The sequence below is a fragment of the Manis javanica genome, chromosome 16 (assembly GCF_040802235.1).
Source record: "Manis javanica isolate MJ-LG chromosome 16, MJ_LKY, whole genome shotgun sequence".
In the NCBI taxonomy this organism is placed as follows: domain Eukaryota; kingdom Metazoa; phylum Chordata; class Mammalia; order Pholidota; family Manidae; genus Manis; species Manis javanica.
Genome location: NC_133171.1, coordinates 42,977,996 through 42,983,995, shown reverse-complemented (window position 1 = coordinate 42,983,995; position 6,000 = coordinate 42,977,996). Strand labels below are relative to the sequence as shown.

The 6,000-nt window shown below is 42.7% G+C and overlaps 1 long non-coding RNA gene across 1 annotated transcript in view; it reads right to left on the bottom strand.

The window, feature by feature from the left end:
* Nucleotides 1-370: 370 nt before the first annotated feature.
* The window catches only part of LOC140846747 (uncharacterized), a 14,925-nt gene continuing 9,295 nt past the window's right edge, over nt 371-6,000 (bottom strand). The window contains exon 2 of the long non-coding RNA XR_012126122.1: nt 371-570. This is a non-coding gene — a long non-coding RNA (uncharacterized lncRNA). The remainder of the gene's footprint in view (nt 571-6,000) is intronic.

Sequence of the window (6,000 nt, the reverse complement as noted above, 5' to 3'; positions counted from 1 at the left end):
AGCCTGGTTGGGGGAGTGGGAGGTGCTCTGCACCGCAGGTGTCACCATTGCTTCCTGTGCCTCACCCAGCCAGGTGTCTGCACCACTCCATTAGAAAGTCAAAGTACCCAAAGGAAGTGGAGGGAACTTGTGCCTGGCCCAGAGGGTATTACACTGTGAACTCCACTGAGAACAACATGCTAATTGTTCTTTGTTTGCTAAGCAGGGCCTAGTGCCAGTGCAGAGCTGGCCTGGAGAAGCTTCCAGGGCCTGGTGACCAGGTGTGGGGCACCAGCACCGGCTGCCAACCTCTCTGCTGCCTGCTGGGGGTAGTGGTGGAGGGAGTGTGCACAGCAGGTGCACAGTAGATAGATTAGAAACTTCTCCGAACTTACAGCTTTCAGAGTGACTTTATTAGAGAAAGGGACAGAGAATGGCCAGAAAGTCAGACCAGTAACAATCAAATCAAAACATTAAAGTCCAGGAAGAAGGTGGAGAGTTTATCCCATGGATCTAAATGTGCAGAGACATGCCCAGAGTCGGAGTTTTGCCCGTATCTCAAAACTCTTCTTGGCCTTCAGGATGTTTCGCCTGCAGCAAGAAGGAAAGGCAGAAAAATGACAAGAGTTTTCAAGGACGCCATGGAATAATCCTTTGAATCCTTACAACCACCAGGTTGTGATTAAGAGGGAGCCCCAGGGAAGGCAGCCCCCCTCAAAGCAGGATGTTCTGGAAAGGGGAGCATCAGGATTTTGCCCCATCATCACCAGACATCAAAAAAGTATAAATTGTATGGCTATCATTTTGCTATTGGTCTTTCCGATGTACTTACACAGGAAAACAAATTTAAACATATGCAAAAGAAAACATACTTATCAAAAATACATACACACAAAATTGTCATGAGCAGTTACTTCTAGGTGGGATCCTGGAAGAACTTTACTCTCTTTTTGTCTACATTTCCACCTCACTTACTTTAAGTGTATACATTACATATTTATACAAAGACCAAGCATGTCTAAAACTCAGGGAAACTGTGAAATGAGTTCTACAGTAAAATCAACCTTAAACATTGCACATACAGGCTCTTGCCCAAGAGTTTAACCATGGGGAATGTGTGGCTACCATTGAGGTGGCAGTCTGTGTGCCCTATCTCTGTGAGGACAGGGGAGGGGAAAGTCCTTAAATGCACGTTTCCTCATTAACATGACTGGTAAAATAGTGATCATTTTGATAGTATTTTGTCTATGGAGCCTTCTCAAAGGATAGAGGGAGAGACTGGTGTCTCAAAAGTCTCCAGGCTTTCTTCTGGTTGTTTAAAATACCATCGAACACAGGTTTCATCAAAAACAGGGCCCAGATCTCTCTTCTGCCAGTGTGACAAAATGCCATAGGTTTCTTTTCTTGGACATGATGGTATTTAGCTCATGTTTTTAGCTCTCCAGAGATGCCAGGCAGAAGTAGGTTGTTATGACACGTATCAGTCCATTAACTCGTCCCAGGTGGTCTCCCATCAATCTGTCTGCTTTTGAGCCTCCACCTTGATTCAATGTCCGATCACTAAGTCATAGCTGAAATGCACAGAAATATCAAGTAGCCAGGAAAAGGTAAAATCAAAGCACAAAGATAAAGCAAAACTCAAATCCTGTGAGTTAGCTGGGACTGGTATCATTGCCCCTACTCCCATTGTAAAGATGAGAAGACTGAGATGTAGATGAGTTCTTGGGTTTGCCCTAAGTTATACAGCTCCTGACTTTTCTGTAGCCCTGTTTGCACCATGGTGGTGCCAAAGGCTGGCCTATGATGTCATCTGCACAGGTTGTAGGAGCTACTGAACCCCTGCTACAGATTCACAGCATCATCTCTTCTGACCTGCCACTTCTCACTGTTCTGGGTCCACACCACTGAGACCACAGGGGCAGCCGTTTACTGGGCCCCAAGCAGACTCATGCCATGGATGAACTCCATTTTATTCTAATTTTTATAAAACATTTTATATACTTTTGATTTTAAATTATATAATAGCATGAATACAGATACATGTGAAATGCAAATAATATAAAAGCATATAAAATTTTAAAAAAAGAATATAAAATAAAAGTGAAAATTATTCTTAACCATCTCCCTGTGCTATTATGCCACCTGCCTCAAGATACATAGTCTCAGTTTCACTCACCTCTCCCACCAAGACACGTATTGTCTGACAAAAGAGTTGTCAAAAAGGCTGCTATGGACCAGTGATTGCTCTATGACTCCTATTCTTCCAGTTCTTTCCAGTTGGATGGTCCGTGACTATGATCGCCTAGGCCAGGACAGCTCAGAATGGTGACAATTCAAGGTAGAGGAGGAGCAGCGTGGATTTGACCAGGAGCGGTGGGGTGGCAGCAGGGGAAACAGCCCAGAGGGCACAGACGCGAAGAGACTTTATTCAAGCACAGTATGTGATCACGTCATGGCCTGTCTTGGCTTACCCCTCATCACCCCCACTTTTGTTTTTAAGCAGACATGAGGCCTTGAGCAACTCCTTTCTCGTTGTCTAGAACCAAAGCACATCTTACAAAGGAGGGTTTTAATAAGCTCTGTTCCAATGCTCTATAACTCAGCACTGAGCCAACTTTGTTTCTGTCTCAGTCTCAGCTCCTTCTTTCATTTCACAGTGGATCTCCAGGACCCAATCCTGATTTTACACCCTCGATCTGATCAGTGGGTCCTTGATACGTTACTTTCTTGGTAACATGCCCAGCCCATCAGATCCTCTTAATCTGGTGGCCTGTCCTTGCTCCAACATGTCCCATGTCCTTGAATTCCAGCCCAAGAGTACTGCCTGATGGTCTCCCCAGTGCAGGGCTCTGCATGCCAGAACGAACTTCCTCCTGGCACCCGTAACCTGGTCATTTCTTTAGCACCTTCCTCCTCATTGTGAACAGGTCCAGTTAACTAGTTATGTCCTAAGACAGGGCAGGTCACAAAACCAGGAGAGAAATGGGTGGCAAAGAGACTTACCACCAGGTACTTTGGTTACATCAGTTGATATCACAGGCAGGAGTGGCGAAGAGGCATAGTCCAGAAGACTTGTTTGAAAGCTGGGGAAGGAGCTTAGGTCCCTGGCAACCTCTTAGCTATTTCTGTGCACACCCTGTACTGCCACAGAGGTTGTGCCAAAGTTGCTGGTGGTAGTTTCCTCCTCCCCCTAAACCCTACGGTCCATGCACCGCATTGTGGGAAAAGTGGGGCATGTATGCTAGGACCAGTGTGAGCTGTCAGCTGGGCAGTAACTTCAGACTGCTTCCATCCAAAACTTTGCCTTAAGATGAATAATAAAACCCTGAGAATGAAGACAACTAGGAAATCTGCCCGATGCTCTCCTGGGGTGCCCGAACCATGGTGAGAATTCCCCCAGAGTCTGCCTTCTGCACTTCAACGTGAGCCTTACAGCACAATCACCCCAGAGCACTGGACGATTGCTTAAAGGCAGAGGGAGCTCAGGACTAGCAATGAGAATCCAGGGGGAGACTGCAGGTCTGAGAGTAATGAGCTGTGATCTTGAGTGGGCCCCTCTCTGGGCCCAGACCCCTCACTGGACAGCAAATGCCAGGGACTCATATCCTTCTGAGGTACTTTCCAGCTTACCCATTTGATGAGTCATTAATGAAACAGGAGAAGCCACTTAGTTTTGTTCTCACAGAAGCCACTCTGTCATGTTAAGACCAGAAAATGGCCCGTTTGTACCTTTAATCAAGATGGTGCCCCTGACCACCACCATCTAGGCATTTACTTGGTGATATTCTCCTAGTTGGGTTGATGGATACCTAAGTAACAAGGTTCTTGCAGAAGCAAACTCTTGACTGTTCTTCTTACCTGCATTAGCACAGAGTTACGTACATAGCGGGGCCTCAACTAATGTATAAAATGAAAAGATTTGAATTGAGACATCCTACCTTCCCCACCTAGTCTACCATGGAACAAAGAATGCCCTGGGAAATCTTTGGAGGTTTGAAATGCATCTCGTAGAAAAGAAAAATCTCTGTGCTCAACTAGTTGACGCAGGGTGGATGTACACCCCATGCCGATCTGCTAAGTGAACAGATCCAGACACTTGAATCTGCTCAGATGGAAGATATTTGGGTTATAAGACATTCTGCTGCTTGGAAAATTTCTTTAGTACCCAAGAAACATACACAAACATGCCTCAGAAGGCTGTTCAAAGGAGCACAACATAATCTAACAGCTTTATTATGTTCTTAGAAAAAAATGGATGTTTCAACTCACTACTTAGAACTAAGCAGATAATTAAAGCTTCTTACACTGAAAATGCAGGATTAAATTCAATAATCTCTGAGGTCCTTTTGTCTTTAGTCATTTATAAACATAAATAACCTAGAAATGATCCTTTCATGCACTATATTCCATTCTTAGAGAATAATATTTGTAGGTTCATTCCAGATACACTATAGACATACTGAGAAATCGAAAAGAAAAATATGTGTGTGGAGGGGGCGGTGAAGTGTAAGGTAACAGAAAGATAAACTCACATCCTAGGGTATTTTAATGTTCTCTGCTTCCTTATTTACAAATGACTCCAACCAGACAAACCAGTGGTGCCAAGAGGAGGGGGGATGGGCAAAACAGGTGAACAGATAAAGAGGTACAAACTTTCAATTATAACATAAATACGTCATGGAGATGAAAGTGCCACATAGGGCACATAGCTCATAGCTAATAATATCGTAACACCTTTGTATGGTGACAATTGGTAACTACACTTATTATGGAGAGCGTTTCATAATGTTCTTAATTGTTGAGCCACTATGTTGTACACTTGAAACCTATATAATATTGTGCATCAACTATTCTTCAATTTAAAAAAATGACTATCTTCAAATTGTAGGTTGAAAAGAAAGGGCTAATAAAACACATATCAAAGCTCAAAATATCCTTGAATTTTTAAATTAATTTTTTAAAGCATGATTCAAACATACAAAGGACAAGTGCTGGTTTAAAATGCATTTCTATGTAACTTCATGTTATTCCAGAAAGAACTAGAGGTAGCATAATATAAACTAAAAGTGAAAGTCAGAGATAAGGAAAGCAAGCTACGACAAAGTCCAACAAAGAATGCCGTATAGTAATAATCTTCCTCTCTGCCTTGTAGCGAGGTACATATTCAAATACAGCATGAAATATCCTGATGAGTTAAAAAGTGTATCTCTTCTTTGACCTACTCAATATTTTCTCAGAGTATTCTCTCCTTTGAGTGTGTCCCATATAAATATCACACAGCTTTTTGAGAATGGAAAAAATAAATTTTTCCTTTTTACAATGAACTTGAAGAGATTAACTAATTTGTCTGTAGTCATATAACTAGTTTTAACAGAACTCATAATTCAGATCTTTAGACAAAAGAATGGGCTTCTGAAAAATTGTATATAATCTCTTTCCTGTAGCACGTTGAGAAATAAATAGTCATTAACCTAGGGCACCTTAAATGTAGTTCTTCCTGAAAAAAAAAACATTAATTAGCATAAATTTTATAAATTTTAAGTTTTTACAAAATTGCAGTTTTCAAAGCATTTGAAATTATTTACAATTGTATAAACCATATTAATCAAGAGAACTTCTATTTAAACAGGGATGTAATGAGTATGGGGAGGGAGACTGGCCAAGCTTGTACAGAGGGGTTTCAGGCAGTGGGAATGAAGCGATAGCTCCAAGGAAGGAATTGTGAGAAGAGAGGCCAGCTTGTCAAAAGTGATGCATAGAGGCATGATTTAGAAGGACCTGAGGGCCAGGAAATCCTATGGGTCCGGTGATATGGGGCATCAGCAGCAGCTGTAGGGAGCCTGATTAATTCTGAATATGGTGAGAGACTGTGGGTGGGGTCTGAGCAGGGGAGCCAGGGGAAGTGATTTTCTAACTGAAAAGCTGCATCTGGCTGCTGAGTGAGGACTAGACATTAAGGTGCAGGCAGGGCAGCAAGGAGCTTTGGAGGTGGGAATAGCAGGGCCCAGTGAGAAGAGGGGA